Source organism: Marmota marmota, unplaced genomic scaffold, assembly GCF_001458135.2.
Source record: "Marmota marmota marmota unplaced genomic scaffold, marMar, whole genome shotgun sequence".
Lineage (NCBI taxonomy): Eukaryota > Metazoa > Chordata > Mammalia > Rodentia > Sciuridae > Marmota > Marmota marmota.
The window spans coordinates 1682870-1701902 of record NW_026000196.1 but is presented as its reverse complement, the minus strand read 5'-3'; the positions used below and the strand labels follow the sequence as shown (position 1 = coordinate 1701902).

At 42.9% G+C, this 19033-nt stretch overlaps 1 long non-coding RNA gene across 2 annotated transcripts in view; it reads right to left on the bottom strand.

Annotated features, from left to right (window-relative positions):
• Positions 1-18579, bottom strand: part of LOC125612475 — a 29683-nt gene extending 11104 nt beyond the window's left edge. Inside the window, exons 1-2 of one of the 2 annotated variants that reach the window (XR_007342807.1) lie at positions 17730-18579; positions 14052-17383 (exon numbers count right to left, since the gene is read on the bottom strand). This is a non-coding gene — a long non-coding RNA (uncharacterized LOC125612475). Of the gene's footprint in view, positions 1-14051 lie in introns of both variants that reach the window. The other variant, XR_007342806.1, reaches the window with a different exon arrangement.
• Positions 18580-19033: the final 454 nt, after the last annotated feature.

Genomic DNA, 19033 nt, shown 5'->3' with positions numbered 1-19033 from the left:
AAAACGTGACTCCTGAGCAGTATTGACTAAGACCCATTATCCTACCACATTTGTTCTGACCTTAACATTAGCCAACAAAGAGAAGGAGGACATTAGTGTGCTTCTAAAGACCTGCATCTGAGAATGGAAAAGGTCTGAGCCCACTGTGGTTACAAGCACACTTCCCTCCTGAATGGCCTGGTGTGAAGAGCCAGCCACAGAGCTATCTGTGATGGACAGACGGAGAAACTCAAGGAGCTGCTTGGTCCCTGCATGCTTCTCCCTCAACCGGCTGGGCTTAGTGTCCAGTCAGCTACAGAATTATCAGTGACTCAAATGGTAGGTATCAGAGTGCTACAGACAGACTTGAGCTCCAAGAGAACTTTGTGTCTCAATTTCCTTACCTGCAAGTGGAGACAATAAGACCTCATCCAATTCTTGGGAGGATTAAATGAGTTAATATATGTGAAACACTTAGAGTGGTGCTTGGCATATGAGCCAGTATATTATAATTGTTGTTACTGTTATATCTACACTTTATCAACTCTCTCAGAAGCAAGGTACAGTTCTTCCAAGTGGCTTTTTAGTTCAAGATGGCAAGGCATACATGGATTCTCTTCAGTGAGGAGTTTATGATGAGGCAGAAAATTTTCTAAATCTTTGGTTTGTACAAAAGTTCTGCTGATAACTTCCAGTTGTGAAGGGTTTGACCCAGGAGTCACAAAACACTGTTGCTAACTGCCTTCTATGTTTGCTGCAAGTTTCACCTTTAGGGCCATTGAACATTTGAGCCTTTCTAGACGTGGGTTTATAAGTCTTGGGCTGAACTGAGTTGTTCCAGAGATTAAAAGCATAAATGTGAGGCTTTGTTGGGAAGAGGGAAATGTCAGCAACTTGGCTATTGCATGGGAGGATAAGATGAGAAAAAGACCAAAACAACAATCACAAAATATAGACAGACAGTGACAAGGCTAAGAAGAGATTCTGACAGAACATTTTTACTTAATGTGGGACTCTGAGTGTCTTCTAGTAAGACTTGGGGCATGAATCCCTTCCTTTGTCCTTTCCATGGACTCTTCAGTAGAAATGCAACATTCACATAGGGAAAAATACTTGTCTTCAATAATCAAGATATGCAAGTGAAAACAATGAGAAACAATGTAATACTATGAAAAAAAGTAAAAATGATGACCTGATTGTGGTAAAATAATTACAACAACATGGTTCATGTCAGGGTCATTTAGGACAACGCTTTGGGTAATCGATTGACAATCTACATAAAAGTCATGAAGTATGCATATCCTTGAACTCTGAGAGTCCTACTTCCAAGAATTTATTCCAAGGAAATAATTTAGGGGAAAAAAGTTGTGAATTCTGAAGCATGTTGGGTGTCAATTGCGGATTAAATTTCAATAAGAAAAAAAGGATGGTTAAGTAAAGAAGTTTATAAATACTCCATGGAAACCTAGGTGCTCATTAAAACAGTACTTTTTAAAGCAAAATGAAATATGTTTACAATATAACATTAACCATGAAAAGGCAGGACACAATTATATTTATACCTTAATTAGCATGAACACTATGATCACATATGAACAATGATTAGATAAGAATACAGAAAAAGGAAGCTAACTCATGATGTGTTGAGGGGTGGAATTTTGTGTCTTGGTACTTGAATTTTTGGAATCATTTATTCTTGTTAAAGTGCTATAGATGTCCTATCATTTTTCCTTGGAGGGGAGAAGGGTGGCATATGGGATTCCACACATAGTGGGGTTCTAGGAGCCAGCACTAGGTCAGGGATTATGACAAAAAATCCCTGGGGATGGAACTAGCATCTTAGCCTGGGCCAGGATGGTTGCAAGGTAAAGGTGATTCTTTAGCATGAAGTTTAGAAATCTGAACAAGATGGAACACAACTAGTTAGATACCCACAGGCACCTATCTTTTGGGAGGGGATGAAGCAGGACACAAAATCAGAGAGGGACTCATGGTGATAAGGTCTGGATTTCTCCCATTAGTACCCCCAAGGGTGGTGACCTTCTTGGTGGCCTTATCAAGGTGGAAGGTGGGTTTCTTTGATAACAGTTTGGATTGTGTCCTTTCCAGGTAAGTAGATACTAGAGTTGCTCAGGGAATTGCTAAGATCCAGGAAGAGCTCTACAATATACTCTGATTGCTAGTTCTGGGTTATGGCATGCAGATCACCAGAGGTTTAAGAGGGTAGTGTGATCTCCACACAAAGGACAGAGGGAGTTGATATAAAACACAGTGAATGATCTGGGAGAGACAACAGGAGTAAAAGTTACCTGGTCTGATGGTGTCCAAGAGCAAGTGTGTTTGGAAAAAGGAGCAAAAAGATACAATATAAAACAATAGGATGTTACAGCTATCTTTTCTGACTCCTGCTCAAGATATGCAAGTAAAAACAATGAGAAACAATGTAAGACTATGAAAAAAGTAAAAATAATGACCCAATTGTGGTAAAATAATTACAACAACATGGTTCATGTTGCTCAGATGTTCAGAGGAGAGAAGTCACCACACTGCCCAAAGAGCTTCAGGGTTTCTTCCTCTTTCCATCTCATATCTGGGCCAGGAGGGCTGGGCTTGTAATTTTCAGTGGTAGAGCAGTTGCCTAGCATGTGCAAGGTCCTGGGTTCAATCCCCAGTAACCTCAAGAAAAAAAATGGAGTCAGTAAGTTCTAATTGATTTTACCACCAGGGCCCATTTGGCAATGTCTGTAGGCATTTTTATATGTTACAATTGAGAAGGAGTAGGCATCCAGTTGATAGAGACCAGGGATGCCCGGAGATATCCTACTACACACAGGACAGCACCCCTTTACAATGGGAGGCTCAGAATGTCAGTGGTGCAAGGTTGTGAAATTTGCTTTGGACTTAGATCATTTTGCTGGGATGCACTAACCATAGCCAAGAAGAAGTGAAGGTAATGACAATGGGGGTGTCCTACCCTTGCAAAGCACTGATGATTCTTTGTGGATGTTTTAAAAGAATTTTTTTGTAGTTGTAGATGGGCAGCATGTTTTTATGCCTTTATTTTATTTATTTTTATGCAGTGCTAAGGATCAAACCCAGTGCCCCGCAGCACATGGTAGGCAAGCACTCTGCCATTGAGAGACAGCCCCTCTTCATGGACTTTTACATAATATTTCTTCACAAGATTCTTCCAATCTTATGAGGTAGGCAGGTATAATTACCCCCATTATTTCCATTTTTGAGATGAGATTGTCCAGGTTGGAAGGAACAGTGAGTTGTCCAAGGTCATGACATCAGCAAAAAGTTGTGCTGGGCGAGAAGCATAAGGGTCTCAAACTTCCCATGGGCCTTCTCCCATGGCACAGCCTTGAACTTTGTGAACAGAAAAAGAGAAATCCTGAACATTGCCCCCAAGTCAGACTTTGTCCAGGGCTTTATATAATAGTGGTGGGGTCAGGATTCCTCATCCCCAGGCTGATAAAAACACGCCTAAAGGGACTGACAGGGGTGTGGTCTTATGACTGAGGCCATGGTATTGAGGTGGGTACTGAGGGTCCAGCTGCTCATCTGATCCTCTGCCCATCTTAGATCAAGTAGAGAATTCCGCGCAAAGAATACCACCCATTAACTCTCCCTCCCCAAGTAGTAGATGTTTCACAGTGACCATTGATAGCTAAAAGTGTTATAGATATACTCCTAGGGGTTAAATATAAAATAGATGTGAACTTGTTTAGTACTTTCTTTATTTGCCAAAAAAAAAAAAAGTTCTCGATTGTATCTTAGTCATGTAGCAGGGAATCGATATCCACTCATTTTCATCTCCGACCATGTTCGCCACCCCCCAAAACACCAAGCGAGACCACACACCCCCTCACCTGTGAACAGTGTTGTTCCTTCCTTTCAGAGTGTCATAGACAAAGGTGAGAAACCCAGCTGATTATTATTGGCTGGAATGTGAAGTTGGCATTGTAAAATTGGCAGTGATAAAATAATCAAGAATGACATCCAAGTAGTTGGCTCACCTGGCATTATAGAGAGACAGCATAGGGCAATGGATGAGATGGGAGGTAGGGCTGTGGAGGGCTGGGCAGGGCTGGGCAGTGCTACTGTTAAAGGTGAGCACTGGTGCTCTGGATGAGTACCATGTCTCTGAATAGCACACCTCTGAGCACTGAATCAGGGTTTGGTTATGCTGTGAGAAATAGATATTTTATAAACACTTTCACCCTGAAGACATCAAAATGCTACTGTTTTGTTTTTTAAAATACCACTATGGGATCCAAGATGACGGGCTAGACGGAGACTGCATTCTGTGTTGTTCTGTGACCTGAGATTCTAGTAGTGGCGATACTTTTTCTCTGCTGGTTATTAGGGGACTCCCGACAGCTGCTCCTTTGCAGGAATCCCAGATTCTGTGTCCACACAGGTCTCTAGGACTCAGTTTTGACACAGGACTCCCAGCTGCTCACCCATGCAGGACCTCTGGCTGCCATTCTTGAGCAAGACCACCAGCATTAGCACCCATGCCAGACCCGTGGCAGCCCACCCATGCAGGAATCCCAGCCACATCTCCCACACAGGACACCTGGCCGCTGCCCACACACAGGACCTGTGGTTGCCACTCCCATGTGGACTCCCATCCACCAATGTGTGGGGCTCCCTTGGCTACCTCCATCTTGGGACACCTTTGTTGCCATTTTTAGTTGGTTCAAATCCCAGCTTGGGCACTGGCTGGGGCATAGAAGCAATATCAAGGTACCTGTCTATAGTCCCCAACTCTTCCCTTCTCCCTCACAGCCACTAACTTGGCTCAGTGCTTGAGGCTACATGGCTGGTTCTTAGCTTGCAAAGCCTGGCCCTGAACTGCCCAATACAAAACAGTTCTGCACAACAGGTGACCACCCCACAGAGCGCAGCCCACAAGACTTCTGGAGAGAGAGGTTCCTTATTGGGAAGTAGAAAGGGAGAGGATGAGTGAGATAGAGTTTAGAGACTAAATTAGAGACTAGGAAGTGTGAGGTCTACAGGCAATATAAGGAGATAAGGCCAGGTCCCCATATCATGAGAGTGGGCTCCACAGGAGATCATTGAGGTGCAGTCTCCTCTCGGGGACTGGCAAGTGCTATACCCCACCTCCAGCAAGTTACTGCCCCCAAGACCAACCCCTTACTCTAATAACCTTCACCATCCTGAGGGTAGAGATACCAACAAACAACAGACCACCCCACCTATTGGATATAAGAAGGGAAGCAGAAAAATACTGAACTCCAATGAAAACAATTCTTGTATTTTCTGTTGAGATTTTTTCTTTTTTTTTTCTTATTTTCCATTCTTCTCTCTCTCTCTCCTCCCACCCTTATATCCCCAACATCTGTGAAAACAACTACTTTTCATGAATTAGGTTTTGAAGCCTGGGATGGCTGAACAGTATATTACAGTTGGGTTGTATAAACTTTTATCTCCTATTTTTACTTTTCTTAATTTTTATGTTTGTTTTTTTTTTACTCTCTTTATTGTCTTCCCACTTACTTGTCTCCCCAAATCACTTTCTCTCTTTTCTCCCACTATTAGCCAACTTTTTTACATTCCTGTTTCCAAAGATCTAATAACTTTATATCCTCACCTCCTACCCCTTCAACATCTCATCCTACTCCCCACTCTCAGTTCTTTCTTTGTCCATCATCAGAAACTGTAGACCCTTCTGCAAACCTACTGTTTATATTGTAGATAATAATTGAACTCAAAATTTCTGTATATTGTGACGAAACCATAAAAATCTTAACAGCAGCTATTTGATGTTTATATGGAGATCTGCTAATATGGTTCTCCCCCTTAAAGGAGAGGTATTGGAACCCTGTAGGGACACTATAAGCCAATAGAGTAAAAACTGTAACATCTTGGATCCACAGGGCTAGAAGGGATACAGGAACAATGAAAAAAACAAGGGAAGGAAGGGCCCCAAACAAACCAGGTACTGCATTATTAGAATCCATGGCAGGCACAGCAGAAGAAATAACAGAGAAGGAGTTCAGGATGTACACAGTCAAAATGTCCTGTGAATTAAAGAATGATATAAGAGAGCAAATACAGACAGCCAAAGATTATTTCAATAAAGAGCTACATAAGCAAATACAGGAAGCAAAAGATTACTTCAATAAGGAGATGGAGGTTCTGAAGACAAATAAACAAACAGAAATCTTTGAAATGAAGGAAACAATAAACCAAGTTAAAAACTCAATAGAAGTCATCACCAACAGATTAGATCATTTGGAATACATAACCTCAGACAATGAAGACAAAACATATAATCTTGAAAATAAAGTTGACTGCACAGTGAAGACAATAAGAAACCACGAGCAGAACAGTCAAGAATTATGGGATAACATAAAAAAACAAATTTAAGAATTATTGGGATAGAGGACGGCATAGAGTTACAAACCAAAGGAATGACTAATCTATTCAATGAAATAATATTAGAAAATTTTGCAAACATGAACAAATTGGAAAATCAAATACAGGAGGCTTACAGGACACCAAATGCATAAAATCACAACAGATCCACACCAAGGAACATTATAATGAAAATGCCTACCATACAGAATAAAGGAAGAATTTTAAGAACTACAAGAGAAAGGAATTAGATTACATATAGGGGGAAAACAATTAGGATATCTGCAGACTTTTCAAACAAGAGCATGAAAACTAGAATATCCTGGAACAACATATACCAAGCTCTGAAAGAAAATAGATGCCAACCAAGAATCTTATTTTTTTTTTTTGAGAGAGAGAGAGAGAGAAAGAGAGAATTTTGATATTTATTTTTTAGTTTTCAGCAGACACACATCTTTGTTTGTATGTGGTGCTGAGGATCGAACCCAGGCGCACGCATGCTAAGCGAGTGCGCTACCGCTTGAGCCACATCCCCAGCCCAACCAAGAATCTTATATCCAGCAAAATTAAGCTTTAGATTTGGTGATGAATAAAAACTTCCAATGATAAAAGAAAAGTTAAAAGAAGTTATAACTAGAAAGCTTGCACTATAGATCATCCTTGGCAAAATATTCCATGAGGAGGAAATGAAAAACAACAATGAAAATCAGCAAAGAGAAAACTAATCAAAGGAGAAATCAAGTCAAGTTTAATTACCAAAAATAAACAAAAGTGACTGGGAACTCAAATCATGTCTCAATAATAACCCTGAATGTTAATGGCCTAAACTCATCAATCAAAAGACACAGACTGGCAGATTAGATTTTTTTTTAAAAATGACCCAACAATATACTATCTTCAAGAGACTCATCTCATAGGAAAAGACATCCACTTCTTTTTAACATAGTTCTTGAAACACTAGCCAGAGCAATTGGACAAACCAAAGAAATTAAAGGCATACAGATAGGAAAAGAAGAACTCAAATTAGCACTATTTGCAATAAGCACTATTGCTAGCACTATTTTCTACCTAGAAGACCCAAAAAAATTCCACCAGAAAACTTCTAGAACTAATAAATGAATTCAGCAAAGTAGCAGGATATAAAATCAACACCCATAAATAAAAGGCATTTTTGTACATCAGTGACAAATCCTCTGAAAGAGAAAGTAGGAAAACTACACCATTTACCATAACCTCAAAAAACAAACAAACAAACAAAAAACCTTGGGAATCAACTTAATGAAAGAAGTGAAAGACCTCTATGATGAAAACTACAGAACACTAAAGAAAGAAATTAAAGAAGACCTTAGAAGATGGAAAGATCTCCCTTGTTCTTGGATAGGCAGGATTAATATTGTCAAAATGACCATCCTACCAAAAGCAATTCTGACCAAAATCCCAATGGCATTCCTCATATAAATAGAAAAAGCAGTTATGAAATTCATCTGGAAATATAAGAGACCCAGAATAGCTAAAGCAATCTTAGCAAGAAAAGTGAAGCAGGAGGTATCACAATACCAGGCCTTAAACTATACTACAGAGCAATAGTAACAAAACTGGCATGATATTGGCACCAAAATAGACTTATAGACCAATGGTACAGAATAAAGGATACAGAGACAAACCAATAAAATTATCTCATACTAGACAAAAGCGACAAAAATATACATTGGAGAAAAGATAGCCTCTTCAACAAATGGTGCTGGGACAACTGGAAATCCATACGCAGCAAAATGAAATTAAGCCCCTATCTCTCACCATGCACAAAACTCAACCCAAAATGGATCAAGGACCTAGGAATTAGACCAGAGAGCCTATGCCTAATAGAAGAAAAAGTAGGCCCAAATCTTCATGTTGGATTAAGCCCCAGATTCACTAACAAGACTCCTATAGTGCAAGAAGTAAAATCAAGAATCAATAAATGTGATGGATTCAAATGGAGAAATTTCTTCTCAGCAAAAGAAACAACCAGTGAGGTGATAAGAGAGCCTACAGAATGGGAGCAAATTTTTACCACACACACCTTATATAGAGCACTAATCTCTAGGATATTTTATCAAAAAGCTTAACACCAAAAAACCAAACAACCCAGTCGGTAAATGGGCCAAGGAACTGAACAGTCACTTGTCAGAATATGATATACAATCAATTAACAAATATATGAAAAAATGTTCAACATCTCTAGCAATTAGAGAAATGTAAATCAAAATTACTCTAAGATTTCTTCTCACTCTAGTCAGAATGGCAGCTATTAAGAATACAAACAACAACAAGTGTTGGCAAGGATGTGGGGGAAAAGGCATACTCATACATTGCTGGTGGGACTGCAAATTGGTGCAACCACTCTGGAAAGCAATATGGAAATTCCTTGGAAATCTTGGAATGGAACCACCATTTGACATATCTATCAAATTCTTCAGTTTATACCCAAAAGACTTAAAAACAGCATACTATAGTGACACAGCCACATCAATGTTTATAGCAGTACAATTCCCAATAGTTAAATGTGGAACCAACTTAGATGCCCTTCAACAGATGAATGGATAAAGAAACTGTGGTACATATACACAATGGAATATTACTCAGCATTAAAAGAGAATAAAATTATGGCATTTGCAGGTAAATGAATGGTATTGGAGAATACCCTGCTAAGTGAAGTTAGCCAATCCTGAAAAACTGAAGGCTGAATGTTTTCTCTGATAGGTGGCTGCTGATCCATAATGGGGGTTGAGGGGGACCATGGGAGGAATGGAGGAATTTTAGATAGGGCAAAGGGTAGGGAGGGGAAGGGAGGAGGGATGGGGGTAGAAAAGATGGTGACACATCATTACACTAGGTACATGTACGAAGACATGAATGGTGTGACTCTACTTTGTGTACTAACAAAGACATTAAATATTGTGCTCTATATGTGTAGTATGAATTGGAGTGCATTCTGCTGTCATGTATAACAAATCAGAATAAATACATAAATAAAAAATAAAAAACTACCATTTATGGGTATGGAACTTCCATTAGTGTAGGGTTTGGGAGGGCTCTGAGTATTCCTGAATGCTAGTACCACCTAAAGTGTAGACTCACAGGCTGCTAGGACTCCATGTTTATCCTATCTATGAGGTTTTATTCCATCAGGACTACTTAGTCCAGGTGGCAGAAGCCAGTGCATCTCACATCTCAGAACTTTGCCACCAGTGAGGGGCTGATTCTCCTGCCCAGGTCCACTGGGAAGAGGCCCAAGGGCAGACCCTCTAGTCACATGCATCTTCCCAGTCTCTGGCTAATCATCTGTCACCAAGGAAGTGGGTGCTGTAACAGACTGCCCCTCCAAAATTACACTAAGCAAACAACATGTACCACAGGTCAGTTATTTCTTCAACCACTCATATTAACTCACTTGATCCTCACTGCAGTAGGAGTTACCCCACAGGGCGGGCACCTTTGCAATCCTTTACATTCTAGGGATGAGAAGACCAAGGCACAGAGAGAGCAAGTGACTCACCCACCTAAGTTCACCTGGGTAGACTGCTACCGAGCTAGAATTAGAATCCAGGGGACTTTAATCCAAAACTGTGTCTTTAATTCCTGCTGCCTCCTACCTCTCACTGCCTATTGAAGGGAAGAGGCAGAAAGACTATCCCGAAGAAGGTAACATTGTTCCCTGAAGAAAGGAGGGGTTGTGGGGCCAGCAAAACAAGAGATGTGCATATTCCTCCCTCAGTCTTACCAGGTGTAAAAATGGGGGTGACATTGACTTTGTGTTGTGACTCTGTAGGCTAACTGGCAAAATACACAGGAGGTGCAGTATGTCAAGGGCAGGTCACACCAGTGAGGGCTAGTGGCCATCCACATTGCATTGTCTGCATTTGCTCTCATTTTGTTTCCTCTTGGTATTTGAAGAGTGCCTTTGAAATTCTTAGGCTGGGTCCAAGCAGAGTAGGGAAACCATGAAAGGCAGTGGCAAGAATGGTGGAATGGACCCCCCCACCCCAGGAGGATATGTGATGCAGGAGGAGCATCTGGGCCTCATGGCTGGGCCACAGCTTCCCATTTAAAAATCCACTTGCAAGTTCTCCCACCTTGGCGACCTCATGTTTTCTCTTGGGAAGCCGAGAACTCACAAAGGGCCTAAAGCGTTCTTTCCTGGCTCCACAGTTCAACACTGGCTAAGTGCCTGCCCTAGCCTGAGGCAGCTCTCAGGGACAGATGTGAATAAACGCATGTGGAGATAAGACAGTAGAGACCTGGGAGTGATGTACCCCCTAGTTTCGGGGAGAGGGGAGATTCACACATTGGAAGGAGCTTCCTGTGGCTTTTCTGAGAATGGACACTGAGAGGACTTCTGCTTTTCCAGTCCCAGAGATCTTTGAAATGAGACAGGGCACAACTTCTGTTTGCCCAGCCTGATCTCTGCTGGGTGTGACTTGTGGGAAAAAGATGTGGTTGGGAGCAAGTGGAGGTACAGGGCCAGGCACCTGAAGCTCCAGTAGGTCTCTGCTTCCGGTACCCAGTTTGTTCTCCTTCTGACTGTGGGTTGGCACTGACTTTGCATTTGTAATTAGGAGAAATATATATATATATATATATATATATATATATATATAGAGAGAGAGAGAGAGAGAGAGAGATAGATATAGATATATAGATAGATAGATATAGATATAGATATATAGATATATATCCATATTATGGAATATTATTCAGCAATAAAAAGGAAATGAAGTACTGGTATGTGCTATAGCATGGATGAAACCTGAGGTCTTATCTAAAGTGAAAGAAATCATACAAAAAGTGCCTCATATTGTAATATTCCACTTATAGGGAATATTCAGAATAGGGAAATCCATAGAAAAGAAAGTTAGGTTAGTGATTGACAGGAGCTAAGACAATAGGGGACAATGAGGTGCATCTGCCTTATGGGTATGAAGTTTATTTTGGGGACTGAAAGTTTATTGGGAAGTACATTTTAGTTCGGGAATTAGATAGCAGTGATGGTTACTCAATATTATATATATACTAAATGATTTGTATGCTGAAATGAGGTTAAAGTTATGAATTTGTAATATATATATATATTATCACAATAAATGTTTATGTAGGTATAAGTACATTGTTGTTACACAAATAGTTCCTCACCTTCTGCATATCCCACCTCCACAGATTCCTCATCCCACCCTTACCTGTTTTCTCCTCTCCATTGATCCACTGAACCTCCTGCTACATTTCCAAGTGCACTGGACACCTCTCAGGACTGGTCTTTTACATAAGTTCTCCACTGCCTTTGACACTGTTAATCTTGTGGAATATTATTCAGCAATAAAAATGAAATGAAGCACTGGTATTGTGCTATAGCATGGATGAAACCTGAGGTCTTATCTAAAGTGAAAGAAGCCATACACAAAGCTCCTTATATTGAAATATTCCACTCATATGGAATATTTCTGTCTTGAAATTGCCTCTTGTTTTGACTTCTGTATGACACCCTTTGCTCTGGTTTTTCTCCTTTCCCTATCCCTCCCTTTAAACCTTGGTGGTCCCCAGGATTTTTTCCACATCCCTCTTCACTCTCAGTTCATTCTTAGAAAGAGATGACAGCTTCCAAAAGTACCACTCAAACTTAATATTCCTGCCCAAATTCCATACCTGATGAGCTCCAGTCTCCCCCTAGGCCCTTTCATCTCAGCACATCTGAACGGAACTCACTCGGGGCTTTTTCCAGGTTCCTTTTCTCAATAAACATCCTCACCAAACACCCAGTTCTGAAACAAGAAACACTCGGCTTCCCTTTTGATTTCTCCCTCCCTCTCGGTGCCCATATCTAACCAGTGTCTAAAGTCCTATAAGTGCTCGCACTTGAATTTCATTCAAATCCATTGCAACCCAATTCTATGGCTTTCTTTAAGATCCCCTCCACCCTTTACTTGGATACCACATTAACTTTATAATTGCTCTTCATGCCTTTTTTCCTCCTCTTCCCAAAATATTCTCCTTATCATTGATAATTTTTTTTTTTCTAAAAAGGAAATCTGACTACTTTTGTCCCCAGCTTGAAGTCCTCCAAGGCCTTCTTTATCACCAGCTCCAGGGCTTGACCACAGAGTCCTACAGGAATCACATGACTTGTTCTTTGCTCTTTCCAGCAGGTCTGTCTGTCTGTACAGTGAACACTTCCTTCCAGTCCAGTGGGTTTGGACTGCACCTGAGGTGTTGGCTGCACCTTATTGGGTAGATGATGACTGGGCCCTCCTCTCAGAGATTCTGGCCTGGAATGGGGCCCTAGATATTGTTTTGTTTGTTTTTGATGTTCCCAGGTGCTACTGATGTGCATCCAGGGGTGAGCACAACTGTGAATCCAGCCCTACTTGTTAGGGATGTGGAAACACCAGGCCCCCAAGATATAGAGTAGAAGTAACCAAAGCAAGCACCCCCTCATTTCCTGCCCTCTGAAACTGCCTCTGAAAGGAGTCTATCGCCCAGCAATGTGGCAGTATTCATGGAAACCTTGCCTGGGGTATAATGAAATGAGGAGTCTTGATGTACCGTCTGGCTTCCTTCTTTCTACCTGCTGGAGAGGGTGGGGTGCAGGCTACAGCTGCCTAGGTTGAGCAGATAAGGTGCATGTTCTTTAAAAGCAGTTGGCTAGGACTAGGAGGGAGGGGGAGGGGGACTCTAGCAAGAATGTTCTGCTGCCTTTCCATTACCCCAATTCCTACCCACTTGCTGTTTGATCATTTTGCTAGGGCCGCCATAATCATAACCAAGTAGCAAACACTGGGTGGCTTCAATAATAGAACTTAGTATCTCCCAGTGTTTGGCTTAGCTTTTTTGCTGCTGTGACAAAAAGACCTGACAAGAACAATTTTAAGGAGGAAAAGTTTATTTTGGGGCTCAAAGTTTCAGAGGTCTCAGGCCATAGAAGGCCGGCTCCATTCCCTGGGACTTGAGGTGAGACAGGACATCGTGGCGGAGGAATATGATGGAATAAAGTGGCCCAGGACATCACATCAGGAAGCAAAAACAGAGAGGGAAACTCCACTTGCCAGATACAAAAATATACCCCTAAGGCTCACCACCAATGGCCCATCTCCTCTACCACACTTTTCCACCATGATGCTTCACCTCAAGCCCCAGGGAATGGAGCCTGCTGATGGGACTGAGACCTCTAAAACAGTGAGGACCTTAATAAACTTTCCCTTCTCTAAAATTGCTCTTCTCAACTAACCCTTTAGTTACAGAAGTGAAAAAGCTGACTAAAACATCTGGTTCTGGAACTCGGAAGCCTGAGAACAAGGGTTGGTTCCATCTGAGTGCTGGAGGAAGCCATCTATTGGGTCTCTCTCCTAGCTCCTTCAGGTTGCTGGCACTCTTTGGGGTTCCTGGGTTGGTAGACCCATCCTTCTGTGCTCTGCTCTCATGTCTACCTGGTGTCCTCTGTGTGGGGGTCCAAATTTCAGCTCTTTATAGGGACACTAGTCTTACCGGATTAGAGGCTCACCCTGTTCCAGTATGACCTCATGTTAACTAGTTACATCTACAATGGCCCTGATTCCAGACACTAGGTGTAAGAACTTCAACATGTGAATTTATGGGGTGGGGGTGGGGTGGGCACCTTTTAGTCCACAACAGAAAATAGGACAGGGGTTTACCTGATTGATACCCCCAAAGGGGCATTTTCCCCTTCAAATCTGGGAGTGAGTTGTCCCTCCTCTTTCATCTGCCAAAGCCATCCAAATCAAAGAGAGAAAAGAAAAAAAAAATGACCAAATCTACAGTTAAATCCCAAACTCCTAACCCCATATATTCTGAAATCATCTTAAATTCCTTTAAACCCCTCCTATCCTGTTTACATCTCAGATTCCAATGGCCAGTTTTATACCACACTTCTATCCAACTCTTTATATGATTAGTTATTGGGCAAGTGCATGTTCTCATTTTATAATGACCAACCAGACTAAAAGCCTCTTCTGGATGTGGTAGTTCATTATTCAGATCTGATTTACAAGAATAGCTGGAAGAAACTGGGGGGACTGGTGGTTTAGGGAAGGGTTAAAAATAGCAAATAACATTCAGAATAGTGAAACTGAAGCAAGTCTACTAGAGACACTAAGAACAAAATACCTAGATTCCTCTCTTCATGGCCTGCTGGGTCCTCTTTCTTTCTTCTCATTTTCAAGGTCTGTGAAAAACTTTCACTTACATCCTCCTAATGTAGGGTTTCTCAACCTTGGCATTGATATTCTGGGCTGAATAATTATTTGCTGTTGATCGGTCCTGTGCGATAGAAGATGTTTTGTAGCACCTCTGACTTCTACCCACTAGATTCTAGTTTGTTTCCAGGTATTGCCAAATGTCCTCTGAAGGGCAAAAATCAGCCCCAGTTGAGAATTACCATCTTAGAGTATGCAAAAGTGCTTTGTAACTCCAAAATGCAGTACAGAAGTGTGGAATTATCTCATTTATTACTTCCAACAGCTGAGTGTTCAGTATAGATGGCAAAATAGTGCCTGTCGTTTAAATGACTTGCTTCAGATCACACTGCAGATCCGTCTTAGCTCATGGAGATTACACTGCAATCACCAGAAACTTCTATTCTAAATAGCTTTAACCATTCTTAGATAGGAAAGGGTGTTGTCCCCAAGTCACCACCAGAGGACGTTTCTGAGGGTTAGTGGAGCTGTTCCTGGGTAGACAGGATGCAGAGCTACACTGGCTTCTCATCTAAATGCTGCCAGCCTATTTGCATATTTGCATATGGTTCTAATAAGACAATAGGTGAGTGCGCCTGCATGCAAAAGAGACAGACATAGATCTTTCCTAGCAAGTGTTTATTTTGGGTCAAGCTGTCTGCTCAGGAACATGCACTGTACCAAGGTGCGGGTCCCTGTGTGCAAATGGCATAAAATGCAAAGTGTGAATGAGATCCCCCACACCCCTCCCCAGTCTCCTCCACGGTCACAGGGGCTAATCTTATTCTGACTGCCAATTGTGGGAGGCTTAGTTAATCTAATTAAACGAAACGAGTGCCTCCCGAGTTCCTAGTCCTGCTATCCCTTCTCTATCAAGGAATGGCTCTAATGGCCCAACAAAGGGCTCAGCCCAGTGCACCATGAATTTGAGATAATGTCCCGTGTTGGGTTAGCCCAACTCTCCTGCCAGCAGAGCTGATGCCATCTGCCCATTTATTGACAGCCTTGTCAGCAAAAATCTGGAGTCTGAGGGTGGGCAGGCAGCCAACTTGCTTTCCACTGTCTCTCCAGTGTCTCGGTAACAGATGTTGTGCCTCATGCCTGGAGCTGCTGTTGGCAAATCGCTGCATGCTCATGTTATTTATCAGAGGGTGGAGGGACGGCAGGAAGGGATTTCCAGGAAGGAATTTGTATTCCTTTCCAGGTTCTCTGTTTGCAGATTTTAAAAAAAACCCAAATATTTGAAACCGACTTTTTCAAATGTAAAATAATCAGTTTATTGTTCAATACTGAAAAAAAAATATTCCAAACCAGGCAACGATTCAAGGTGCCAAATCACAAGTTACACAGGTTTGTATGGACTTGAGCACTTGCCATAATTCGCTGAGAATCTCCCTGTCCTTGGAAGATGCCTTTTAATTGGACTGTCATACAAAAGCAACTTAAGAGGATTTTTTTCCCTATAATAATACCTCACTCGGTCCATTCTTACCCAGATCAATGGAAATCAATCAGATTGTTATTGAATGAATAAAGAGTGTGATTCAGTGAAGAGACAATGTGTGTATGCCCCTGATGAAGGAATTTTTTTTCCTTTTTGCACTTCTATTTTTTTAAGGAGGAAACGGGGAAAAATGGCTAACACTTAAGAAATGAATTGCAGCATCATATGGAGCTTTGCATGTATGTTCTGATGAGCCAGTCCACGATGGATATCACCCTTTCTGGAGTGTCTTGTAAAAGCAGCTTTATCAAAGGCTCTTCTTCCCATTAGGTGTAAGGCACTCAACCATTGGTTCACATGAGCTCCGTGTTTGTCCATTCGCAATAACAAAGGGAGTCTTGGCTCAGGAGAGAAAAATAGCATGAAAGGACTTATGTCCCACTGACACATAGAAAGGAGAATCAATCACCTGGAGAGATGGAGGGAGGACAAGTGGTTCTGATGGGGGCTTCTGCAGCTCTCTAGCCAGGGAGGAAGGCACGTGTGTGCTTCTCCGTTGATTATTCCTTGTTGTGCACATTGAAAAGGCAAAGCCTCTGCATGGGAATTGGAGAATTCACCAGGGGAAAGATCTAAGAGAAGATGAAGACCGTGCAGAGTTACCCAGGAAATAGCCTAGCACCTTAGGGGGCCCCAGAAAGCTCATACCACTGCTGGATGTGTTGAGTCAAGCAGGTCAAGCATTAGAACCATGCAGGCTGCTCTCCTGTGTCTGATGTCTCCCTGAGCTGCACTGAGACAAATGTCACTGTCTTCTAATCAACTGGTCTCAGCAGAAGCAAGACAATAAAAGTCTGATGCAAAGCATATCTGATTGCAAAACCCAAACTAACTGGAGAGGATATAATTGACAACATGAAGCAGTAATGCTACCAATCACTACTTCTGGCATTTGAATTGTGCAGTTCCTGGTGTTTTTTATGTTTGTTTGTTTTAGTTTGTTTAAACCAGTTTCTTACCTGGTGGAAGGTTTTCTTTCTGGCTGATGCCCAGGTTACACTGTCCATTCTTGCACTTCAAGTTAGGGCAGTGGCTTAGTTCTATGCCCTTTCAGGCTAGTAGCAGGCTCAAAGCTGAATGGGTATGAGGCTGTGACAATGGGTATGTGGCCAGGGCTGGTGATCTGGTGAAGCTGAGCCTCTGAAAGATGAACTGTGGAGTCCAGGATGGCTCCACGTTGCAGGTGGAGGCACCCCTTTATTTGACAGTTGAGGACCTGGGCTCTGGGCTGAGAGGGCTGCAGGACAAGGTTGCCTGTGTAGAACCCAAGCTGAGGCCCCTGGGACACCTTGGTGGTGAGATCATGGGGAAATGAACAGAAGGTGGTGATGAACTAATGGCTCAGTAGCACTGTGGGGAGGGGCAGCTTCCACAGAGCAAGGTTGGGTATCTCTGCCTGGCAAGCTGGCACACGGGCTCCTCTCACACCTTTTAATCTGCCTCCCAATTACCCAGGGCATCTGAGTAAGTGATGCCATCTAAAAGAGAACATTCTGTGCTGGTCCAGTGAGCAGACATTGGTTGGACTAGGAACTGGGCCAGGGTTAGCTGCTTCTCTCCAGCCATTGTGAGCTTTGGGGAAGGGCTTCCAGGAAATAGGCAAAGCTGCGTGCAGGCCTGGGTCTCCTCCTTACCTTTCCCTCCCGGGGAAGCTGAGCAGTGTGCATTCTGCTGCTTTCACCAGCGGCAACCTCTGCTTCTGCCTCTGCCTCCACTCCCATCCCTGGTAGCTGGTGAGATGCCCACCTCTTTCTGTACCGACCCAGACAAAGACCGGTTGGAGCCTGTGAACACAAAGGGGCCAAGAACAGGGATGCCATGCTATCAATGCACCCCGGATGCCAGCCAGACTCCCCTTGCCACGGTTTTGCTTGGTATCAGGGTGCTCAGCGCATGAAGCCGCGCGGCCCCGCCTGCTGCTGCACTCCGCTCTCCCTCTGCCTTTGCGCTCAGCCTGGAACGGCTCTTTGGGTTTCAGCGTTTCTAGGTGACGCACTGAGCCGTTGCTAAGAGCCTGCTTGGCTGGAAAGGAATGGCGAGCAGGTGTGGGGTCGTGGCCTGCTCCCGGCCCTGGGTGCTCCGAAGCTGAGAACCACAGGCAGGAGCCCAGTCACCAGCCGCTTCTTTGTTCAGCCCCTGTCAAGCTCCGCGGCGGCCGTTCATTTTTCTGCGCCTTGATACCTGCTCTGAGAAGCAGTGTTGATTGGCAGACTGCCAAAGTATTCCTCTTCTCCTCGCCTTCCTCTCCAGCTTCCCCTGCCAGAGCAAGCAGGAGCTGGGCCCATGACTTATCAGTGCTGAAGGAAGGCCTGCCTTGGCCGGCATGTGGGACCCTTAATTCGCTCTTGGTGCTGAGCAGCCAACTGGCTCCCTGCAGGGGACACGATGCTTCCCTCATGCCAAACCAACACTCTCCAGTACCTGGCACTTAAGTTTGGGTATAAGATCTTAAATTTTTTACGTATTGGCAACAGATCTCAATTTTTAAAGTACCACACAGGCCAAGCAAATCACTTCTGCATGAGTATGCTGGGCCCAGAGGCTGTCCATGTGGAATTTCTGCTCTAAACTTGTGAGGAACAAGCCATAAACCCTTTTGTGGTGTCTAATTGGCATCTACCCAAATGGGTGGGGTGACTGCTCCATGGATTCCTTCTGGAGGGTTCCAAGCTCCTTTGGAGGTTCTGATTAGGTTTGTGCCCTTGTCAGGGAGGTCTAGCATAACATTAGCTAGACAGGAATGGAGTTGTGAAGAGAGAATTTTCTACACTCTGCCTAACCAGGGTTCAACATTTGACCTAGTGTATTACTTTTCCATGCTATGTGGTCCTGTTGGCACCATGACAGAGTATTCTTCAAAGCCAACAGGAGAATCTCTCTTTCTCTGAATCTTCCACTTCTTTTAAGGGCTCACCTGCTTAGGTCAGGCCCATCCAGA